The following is an 11,127-nucleotide window of genomic DNA, read 5'->3' on the forward strand; positions in this document are numbered from 1 at the left end:
ATTTGGGGGTAGCTGATTTCATTTCCCATCTGCTTAGTTGTTGTTCTACTTTGCTGTGCTTTTATTTCCACTGGTGACAGCTATTTAGCCCTAGGAATACTTCTATCTACGGCAGGCCATCCAAAATGAACTGTAAAGGTGGTTTTCGGGACATAAATTCTCTCAGTTTCTGCTTCTCTGAAAATTGTTTTAATCCCACCTTCAAATTTAAATGATAACCTTTCCGGGTAGGCTATTCTTGGTTCAAGGCCCTTCTGCTTCATTGCGTTACATACATCAAGTCACTCCCTGCTGGCCTGTAAGGTTTCTATTGAGAAGTCTGATGATAGCCTGATGGGTTTTCCTTTGTATGTGATCTTTTTCCTCTCTAGCTGCTTTCAAAACTCTATCCTCGCCCTCGATCTTTGCCATTTTAAGTACTATATGTCTTGGTGTTGTCTTCCTTCGGTCCCTTGTGTTGGGAGATCTGTGAATCTCCATGGCCTGAGAGACTATTATCTCCTTCCCCAGACTGGGGAAGTTTTCAGCAATTACCTCCTCATGACACTTTCTATCCCTTTTTCTCTGTCTTCTTCTTCTGGTAGTCTTCAAATATGAATACGGTTCCGTTTGGATTCATCACACAGTTCACTCACTATTCTTTCATTCCTAGAGATCCTTTTTTCTCTCTGTGCCTGTTTCTTTGTATTCCTCGTCTCTAGTTTCTATTCTCTTCACCAACTCTTCTACTACATCTAATCTGCCTTTAAATCCCTCCTTTGTATGTTTCGTTTCAGACATGGAATTTCTTAATGATTGAACCTCCATCCTAAATTCATCCCTGAGTAATTAAAATGGCAAAGATCAAGGATAAGGACAGACTATTGAAAACAGCCACAGAGAGAAATAAGATCACATACAAAAGACATGCCATCAGGCTAACTTCTTCTCAGCAGAAACATTACAGGCCAGAAGGGAGTGGCATGATGTATTTAATGCAATAAAGCACAATGGCCTAAAACCAAGAATACCTTATCCAGCAAGATTACCATTTAAATTTGAAGGAGGGATTAAACAACTTCCAGATAAGCAAAAGCTGAGAGAATTTACCTTCCACAAACCATCTCTACATTGTATTTTGGAGGGACTGCTGTAGATGGAAGTGTTCCTAAGGTCTAATAGCTGTCACTAGAGGTAAGAAAAGCACAGTAAAGAAAGTAGAACAGCTAATTACTAAGAAAATGCAAAATTAAATTTACTGTCCCCAAAGCCAACCGAAGAATAGACAAAGAGTACAGAATATAACACCTAATACATGAGGAATGGAGGAAGAAGAAAAAGGAGAAAAAGAAAAGAACCTTTGGATTGTGTTTACGATAGCATATTAAGTTTAAGTTACGTTAGACTCTTAGATAGTAAGGAAGTTAACCTTGAACCTTTGGTAACCAAGAATCTAAAGTCCGCAATGGCAATAAGTGCATAACTATCGATAATCACCCTAAATGTAAATGGACTGAATGTACCAACCGGAAGACATAGAGTCATTGAATGGATAAAAAAACAAGACCCATCTATATGCTACCTGCGAGAGACTCACTTGAAACCCAAAGACATACACAGACTAAAAGTGAAGGGATGGAAAAATATATTTCATGCAACTAACAAGGAGAAAAAAAATCAGGAGTTGCGGTACTTGTATCAGGCAAAATAGACTTCAAAACAAAGAAAGTCACAACCGATAAAGAAGGACATTACATAATGATAAAGGGGTCAATCCAATAAGAGGAAATAAACATTATAAATACCTATGCTCCCAACACAGGAGCACCTACAAATGTGAACCCATTACAAACAGAATTAAAAGGGGAAATAGAATACAATGCATTCATTCTAGGAGACTTCAACACTCCAGTAACTCTGAGGGACAGATCAACAAGACAGAAAATAAGTAAGGACATACAGGCATTGAACAACACATTAGAACAGATGGACCTAACATACATCTACAGAACTCAACACCCAAAAGCAGCAGAATACACATTCTTCTCAAGTGCACCTGGAACGTTTTCAAGAATAGATCATAGACTAGACCACAGCAACAGCCTTGGCAAATTCAAAAAGATTGAAATTGTACCAACCAGTTTCTCAGACCAGAAAGGTATGAAACTAGAAATAAATGCTGCAAAGAAAATGAAATATCCCACAAATACATGGAGGTTTCACAGTATGCTCCTAAATAACCAATGGATCAATGACCAAATAAAAACATAGATCCTGCAATATATGGAGACAAATGACAATAATTCAAGAGCACAAACTCTGTGGGATGCGGCCAAGGGCATGCTGAGAGGAAAGTATATTGCAATACAGGCCCACCTCAGGAAAGAAGGACAATCCCATATGAGCAGTCTAAACTCACAATTAATGAAACCAGAAAAAGAAGAACAAATGAGGCCCAAAGTCAGTACAAGGAGTGACACAATAAAGATTGGAGCAGAAATAAATAAAATTGAGAAGACTAAAACAATAGAAAGAATCAATGAAAGCAAGAGCTAGTTCTTCGAGAAGATAAACAAAATAGATAAACCCCTAGCCAAACTTAACAAGGAAGGAAAGAGAGTCTGCCCACATAAACAGAATCAGAAATGAGAAAGGAAAAGAATCCCTATGGACACCAGAGAAATGCAGAGAATTATTAGAGAATACCATGAAAAATTATGTGGTAACAAACTGGATAACCTAGAAGAAATGGACAACTTTCTAGAAAAACACAACCTTCCAACGCTGACCAAAGAGGAAACAGAAAATCTGAACAGACCAATTGCCAGCAACGAAATTGAACTGGTAATCAGAAAAACTACCCAAGAACAAAACTCCTGGACCAGATGGCTTCACCATTGAATTTAATCAAACATTTAGGGAAGACCTAATACTCATCCCCCTTAAAGTTTCCCACAGAACAGAAGAGGTGGGAATACTTCCAAAATCATTGTATGAGGCCAGCCCCCATCACTCTAATACCAAAACCAGGCAAAGACACCACAAAAAAAGGAAAATTACAGACCAATATCCCTGATGGACATAGACGCAAAATCACTCAACAAAATATTAGCAAACCAAATTCAAAAATACATCAAAAAGATCATCCATCATGATCAAGTAGGATTTCTTCCGGGGAGGCTAGGATGGTACATTGGAAAATCCATCAACATCCTCAACCACATCAACAAAAAGTAGGACAAAAACCAACACCATTCACGATAAAAAACTCTCAACAAAATGGGTATGGAAGGCAAGTACCTCGACATAATAAAGGCCATATATGACAAACCCACAGCCAACATTATACATAACAGCGAGAAGCTGAAAGCTTTCCCCTTAAGACCAGGAACAAGACAAGGATGCCCAGTGTCCCCACTTCTATTTAACATAGTACTGGAGGTCGTAGCCACGGCCATCAGGCAACACAAAGAAATAAAAGGCATCCAGATCGGCAAGGAAGTAGTTTAACTGTCCCTGTTTGCAAATGCCACGACATTGTAAATAAAAAAACCCTCAGGAATCCACTCCAAAACTACTAGATCTAATATCTGAATTCAGCAAAGTTGCAGGACGCAAAAGTAATACGCAGATTTCTGTGGCATTCCTATACGCTAACAATGAACTAGCAGAGAGAGAAATCAGGAAAACCAATTCCATTCACAATTGCATCAAAAAGAATAAAACACCTAGGAATAAACCTAACCAAGGAACCGAAAGACCTATCCTCTGAAAACTACAAGACGCTCATGAGAGAAATTAAAGAAGATATCAATAAATGGAGACACATCCATGCTCATGGATAGGAAGAATTAATATTGCCAAAATGGCCATCCTGCCTAAAGCAGTCTATAGATTCAATGCAATTCCTATCAAAATCCCAACAGCATCCTTCAACCAACTAGAGAAAATAGGCCTAAAATTCATATGGAACCACAAAAGACCCCGACTAGCCAAAGCAATCGTGAGAAGGAAGAATAAAGCAGGGGGGATTACGCTCCCCCACTTCAAGCTCTAGTACAAAGCCACAGTAATCAAGACAATTCGGTACTGGCACAAGAACAGTCCCATAGACCAGTATGGGAGAATATATTTGTAAGTGACATATCTGACAAGGGGTTAACATCCAAAACATATAAAGAACTTACATGCCTCAACACCCAAAAAGGCAAATAACCCAGAGAACAAATGGCAGAGGCTATGAAGAGACAGTTCTCCAAAGAGAAATTCCGATGGCCAACAAGCACATGAAAAGATGCTCCACATCACTAATCATCAGGGAAATGCAAATTAAAACCACAATGAGATATCACCTCACACCAGTAAGGATGGCCAGCATCGAAAAGACTGAGAACAACAAATGCTGGCGAGGATGCAGAGAAAGGGGAACCCCTCCCCCCCTACACTGCTGGTGGGAATGTAACGTAGTTCAAGACGTTGTGGCAAGCAATACGGAGGTTCCTCAAAACACTAAAAATAGAAATACCATTTGACTCTGGAATCCCACTCCTTGTAATTTACCCAAAGAATACAACTTCTCAGATTCAGAAAGACATATGCACCCTTTTGTTTATTACATCACTTTTTACAATGGCCAAGATACGGAAGCAACCTAAGTGTCCATCTGTAGATGAACGGATAAGGAAGATGTGGTACACATACACAATGCAATACTATCCAGCCATAAGAAAGAAACAAATCCTATCATTTGCAACAACATGGATGGGGCTGGAGGACATTATGCTCAGTGAAATAAGCCAGGCAGAGAAAGACAAGTGCCAAATGATTTCCCTCTTTTGTGGAGTATAACAATGAAGCAAAACTGAAGGAACAAAATGGCAGCAGACTCAGAGACTCCAAGAATGAACTAGAGGTTACCAAAGGGGAGGGGTGTGGGAGGGCAGGTGGGGAGGGAGGGAGAAGGGGATGGAAGTGTATTACGTTTAGTACACATGGTGTGAGGGATCACGGGGAGAACAGTGTAGCACAGAGAAGGACATAGTGTATCCTTGGCATCTTGCTGCACTGATGGACAGTGACTGCACTGGGGCATGGGTGGGGACTTGATAATAGGGGAAAATGTAGTACCCACATTGTTTTTTCACGTGAAACCATCATAAGAGTGTATATCAATCATACCTTAATAAAAAAATGTTTTTAAAAAGCTGCCTGTTAGGCTCTCTTTAAAACCCTATTTAAAATGGTAACTCCTCTTCATTTCCAATCTACCCCTCTCACAACACTTCGTTTTCCTCAAATGAAAAATATTAAAATGACTTATTCACTGATTGACTTTTTTTTCTGTTGCTGCCCACACACAGTCTTCAGTTGAAATGTGCTATGCAAGCAGGAATTTGTTTCTATTTCGTTTACCCTGCTATACCCCCAGTGCGGGTGAAGCCCTCAATAAACATTTGTTGAGTAACCCTGTACCAGTCTTAACACTTAAATGTCATGTTTAAAGAGCTATCATAAAATTACAACTGAAATGTCTCTAAAATGACAAATCTGAAAATATGGGTGAGGAAAGAACTCTTTCTCTTTCTTCAAAAATAGAGACAGGGAGTTTTAATGATACGTCTTGCTAGTGCAGCTATGACGACAAGCTTCTTACCATTTACTTTAATGCCCAGGAACCTTCGGCAATGACTGGTTAGTGGAGGCATGAGAAAAGATAAGGACCTAGTTCTGTGCATGCACCATTCCTCAGGGAATAGCAGACATTGGGATTTGAGTACAAAGGAATGAAATTCAAAAACAATCTCATCTGCTGAAGAAATAGTTATATCAGGGGAGAGGGTCCCAAATGTCAAAAGGCCATGATGCAAGGAAATAATATAAACAGTTATGTGCATCTAGGATTTTTATTTTGACTACAAATATGAGCTTTGAAGGCAGCAAGAAACATCTCTCAAAATTCACTCTTTGCAACTCACGGCAGGTGGCATTACCGGATCACCCAATTTTTCACAAGTCCCTCGCATGCTTTTTGCTCCGGGGTAATATTTTCTCCCCACCCCCACCCCCCACCCGCCCTCTGACCTTTCTTCTCCACATGTATCCACATAACTGAAACTCTGCATGCTCTATTGCAAATGCTTAGTTTACCACATAAGTGGATTTACTGGCAAATGCTTTCTTCTTGTTCTGAAAATGTAAGTATCAGAATAAAATTCAGAGACAAGGTTTCAAAATATTAGTCTTTCTCTTATATCCTCAAATCTTGGAAATATTAATGAGTATTATGCACAAGAGGCCTGGAGAGAGTGTATGAAAATGTTTAACTGATAAATTACGGGGGACAGATTTATTATCAGTATCCTGGTGAATTTTGTTGCTTGTTCAATAGACCAAAAAAATGACAAAATTTCTGATTCCACTCTAATATCATATCTCTCCCACCCACATAGTGCAATCTGTTTCACTAATTTAATATGACTTGGTTTCATGGCAAATGACCTGTCCTTAAAGGACAAACCGTTCAGCGTCTGTGTGCTTCCTGTTTCTTGCATTTGCGGGATCTTTGCATTGTGACTTTTAAAGTGTGTGGACCCAAGCGATACTGTTCGGAAAACCCAGATGTGTGGGTATTAATACTGATCTGATTTACCATGGGGTCCCAAGGTCAGTGAAAATGACTAAGATAGCTTGGAGTAGGGCACCAACATATCAGGACACAGGCCAGAGCATGACAGACAAAAATGAAGTGAGTTTTAAAAACTCAGTCAAATTCAGTTATGAAGATAACCACTAAGACCTGTGTGGCAACTAAACGAGCTTTTTCATCAACAAAAGAAACAGCAGAATAGTTTGTGGGCATCCTATAAGTATGTTATTTTTGAAATGTACTCATATCAGCAGCCTCTCACATTAATAGTAATATCATGCTTTTTTTTTTTTCTCTTTGCCTCTGTGTATTCTGTGTGCTACTTGTGCTGAAGTACAATTTAAATGCTCGTAAGTGAAACGCACTCTGTTTTTCATTCCTAATGAATTTCCAAGATTCACTAACTCTACAATTTGCTGTCTCCAGAAAAGATGACATTTATTATTGCCCACATACTGTACAACAATCTCAGCTGAGAAAGTTACACAACTATTCAGAATAAAAATACTAAGTAATCCTTTTTTGAAAAGTATTCACTATACAATCATAACAAATCAAGAGAGGAATTTTTTGTCTTACAGGCCGAACAAAACACACACACACACACACACACACACACGCAAACGCAAACACGAACCAAAAAAAGTCCCCTCATATAATTTGAGAAATCTGGGACCTGCCCTAATTGCCACCTGAGATGATGTGATTGTTATGGGAAACAGACTGAACTACCAGACTCCATTCAGAAAAGGTGCAGTCCACATAGCCTCATGGGCAATGAGATTATAAACAGCAGTCTTTCCACTTAATGCCAAATGTGGTGACGGCCATGAGTAGGTTTCTAAGGAGACAAGACATAGAAAAAGTTAAGCTTTGATTCAGTAACAACAAACTGGAGAAAGTTCAGGAGCAGGAGGGAGGGAAGCAAGACATTCCATGTCAACAGAAAATGCCTTGAATGGCCACAAATGTACCAGAGGCAAGTATAAAAACAAAAACACTTCAAACACAGAAAGGAGCAATCGAAGCGATTTAGAACACCACACACACAAATCTGAACATGCAAGTGAACTTTACCACCACACTTTTGGAAAAATTGGCCAAGTCTCATCCCATCAACAGTCCAGCCACTCAGAGCAGTGGCTCTCCCTAAGGTCAGGTGCCCCAAATGGCATATCTAGTTCTCACATTCACAAGAGAGGGCATTAAAATTTTCAACCAGGGAAATTTGAATGCCAAAGTGCAGGGCTCTTCCCCATGCTCTGGAGCTGAAGCCACCAGCTGGAGAGAGAGAGAAAGCATTTCCTACACACCAAACTTGTGTGGTCATGTCATACACATCTGTGCCGGAACGAGAGAGGCCCTTCGAGCCATCGCTTTGCAATACCATAAACAAGCACAGAGAGAGGAATATTTGCCCTGCCCCGTCACTGTTCCTCAGTGAGACACCACCTTTTCCAATGTGAGACTTGAGTAGTGCTTCATTTGGCGTTACTATCACTATTACTGATTATGATAAATTAGTTTTACAGAATGCTTTAGAAGAGATTTCATATACACTGATTTGCTTGTACAATACTCTGTACATGGTACGTAGATGAGGTTAACAAATAGAGGTTAAGTGACATATTCAAAGTTACAACTTCTGCACTCCTTATGTGTAAATCCTGTTCCTGACGTAACTGAGAGATTATAATTGAGAGATTACAACAAACCCTGTTTTTTATTTTATTTTTTGCATCTAATTAGAATGAAATCATACTCTTGGGGTATAGGTTGTGAGGATCAGCTTTGTTGTTTTAACAGAAACCTCATTCTGTATTTCTTTATGCAAAAACAAGGTAAGGACATTTGGTGGAAGAGCCAGCAAACCCCACTAGAGTGCAATAGCCGATGTCATCGCCGCGCCCTCCGAACTCATGAACGTGTCCGGCAGAGAAACCACCCACGCCGTCAGCCACTTTATCCTCATGGGCTTTCCCTCCAGGCCCGAAGCGCAGCTCCTCTACTTCGGGCACTTCTCTGCGGCCTACACCCTGACCCTGATGGGGGAACGCGGCCGTTGCCTGCGCTGTGCGGTGGGACCGACGCCTTCACAGCCCGATCGATGTACATCCTCTTGGGGAATTTCTCTCTCCTGGAACTATGTTATGTCACCACCACCACCGTCCCCAACATGTTGGCCAGCTACCCGTCCACAAGCAAGTCCATCCATCTCCTTTGTGAGCTGTCTTGTGCAGTTCTCCTTCTTCTCTTCCGGGTGCGAAGAGGGCTTCTTCCTTTGCATCATGGCCTTTGACAGGCACCTTGCCGTGTGCCGCCCTCCGCGTTACCCGCGCATCATGACCAGACAGCTGTGCACGGGCCTCGTCGTCCTTGGATGGTCGTGTGGGTTCACCCTCCTACCTACCGCCAGTTGTCCTCATTTCTCAGCTGCCCTACCGTGGCCCAAACACCATCAGCCATTTCGTGTGTGATCCTGTCCCACTGATGGTGCTGTCGTGTTCTGATGACACCACCACACAGTTCATTTACTCGACCTTCAATTCTGTTTTCATGATCGGCCCCCTTCTCTTTATCCTTTGCTCCTACGCTCTGGTGACTCTGGCTGTGCTACGGATGCCCTCAGCAGCGGGCAAACGCAAGGCTTTCTCCACTTGTGCTTCTCATCTGGCTGTGGTGATCCTGTTTCTTTGGCTCTGTTACGGTGATGTGCGTTAGTCCCGGATCGGGACACCCAGTGGACATGGAAAAAATCGTTACTTTGTTTTATTCTGTGAAAACACCTCTGTGCATTCCGCTAATATATAGGCTCAGGAACAAGGAGATGAAGGCTGCTCTGAGGAAGATCCTGAGGACTGCCCAAGGTATTCATAAAATACAAAGAGCCAAATTCTTCTCTCAAACGCAACTGATCTCAAGACATGAGTGATATATTTGTCGACAAATTCATTAACTTTTATTAAGAAACTACTATAATGAGGGCCCATTATCATCCTAAGCAAGATGCAGTAATGTTATTTAAGAATGTTTTAACTAACAAGTGAATGCAACTGTGTTGAAGTTAGTATCAAGTAAATGAAATGATATGTATGTAAGTCAATCAGTCTCTATATGTAATTCAATTTCTAAAGAGAAGGTAGAAGCATGCTGTGCATTGCTGAGTTGAATTAACTAATATACATGTAGTAGAGATCATAGATTGCTTTGGGGATTAACACTCCAAACCAGTAGTTCTCCACTAACACGCACTGATTGATAAAGAAGTCTCGAATTTGAAGGAAGTCGCCGTGCCAGAGTGTAGCATGTGACTTGACTTTAAGGAAACAGAATAATAGCCGTGGCTGGACGGTAGTGATTGTTTAGGGTGTACAAGACAAGAATTAGGAATTTAAAGGTATTACTAACTTAGAATATAGCAAATAAAAGAGCTAAACATAAGAACCGGGGCACTACTCAGGGCATAACCCACTTTCGGGTAAATCCCATTTGAGTAACAGCTTCCGGTACTACTTGTAGTTTAGTGTTAGTACTGTGTGACTGTTTTTAAACTGCCATAAGCATCCTTAATACTAATACGACTTCTACTGCGTTTCTGTTGCCATTTTTTTTTTTCAAACATGGCTCTTCAACACATACTTTAAAAGAATCATAGTATGAAATGCAATTTTTACCAAATTGTAATTTGTAGTCTTCAAGAAGTCAATTCCTCTACAAAGTGAGGTGCCGCATCAATTGGGTTTTGTTTCATGAACAATCTGGGTTGAGAATACTTTCTGAAGATTAAAAGGCAGGATTTTTGAGTTCGGGGAAAGAAGTGGTTATCTTTCTTCTACTTCACAAAAGAAACAAAGAGCTGGACAATTGCCTGAAAGGTACGTCATATTGGAAGAAAATATGAACAATTTAGGACTTCGTGCACATGAACTACAACAGTAGATTTACAGTGCCGATGGCTTTAACACCGATTTTCATTCACGAAGGTTAAGGAATGTTTGTGACAATTCCATTCGTCTTTCATAATCACAGAAGAAAAAGGAAAAAGAAGAGATTCTTAATAAAACAGTGTGTTGATTGTGATAAAGGTGGAAGTGCCCGTTATTTGTTATTGCCTTTATTCTTGACCAACGTTTTCTCACCGATCTTAAATTCCACCTCATATTGTTTCTTTTTTGTATCATCAATATACGATTACATGAGCAGCATTGTGGTTACTAGATTCCTCCCATTATCAAGTCCCCACCACATACGCCATTACAGTCACTCTCCATCAGCATAGTAAGATGCTACAGAGCAGAGTCACTACTTGTATTCTCTGTGCCATGCGGTCTTCCCCTCCCCACCCCCACATTACCTGTGCTAATCACAACGCCCTTTATTCCCTTCTCCCATACTTCCCACCCACCACCACACCCAGTCCTTTTCTCTTTGACAACTGTTAGTCCATTCTTGGGTTCTGTGAGTTTGCTATTTTGTTCTTTCAGTTTTCCCTTTGTTCTTAT

The 11,127-nt window shown here is 40.5% G+C and overlaps 1 pseudogene; it reads left to right on the forward strand.

Moving 5' to 3' along the window:
* Nucleotides 1–8,768: 8,768 nt before the first annotated feature.
* On the forward strand, nucleotides 8,769–9,410 carry LOC130679645 (olfactory receptor 11G2-like; annotated as a pseudogene).
* Nucleotides 9,411–11,127: the final 1,717 nt, after the last annotated feature.

The sequence above is a fragment of the Manis pentadactyla genome, chromosome 11 (assembly GCF_030020395.1).
Source record: "Manis pentadactyla isolate mManPen7 chromosome 11, mManPen7.hap1, whole genome shotgun sequence".
Taxonomy (NCBI): Eukaryota; Metazoa; Chordata; class Mammalia; order Pholidota; family Manidae; genus Manis; species Manis pentadactyla.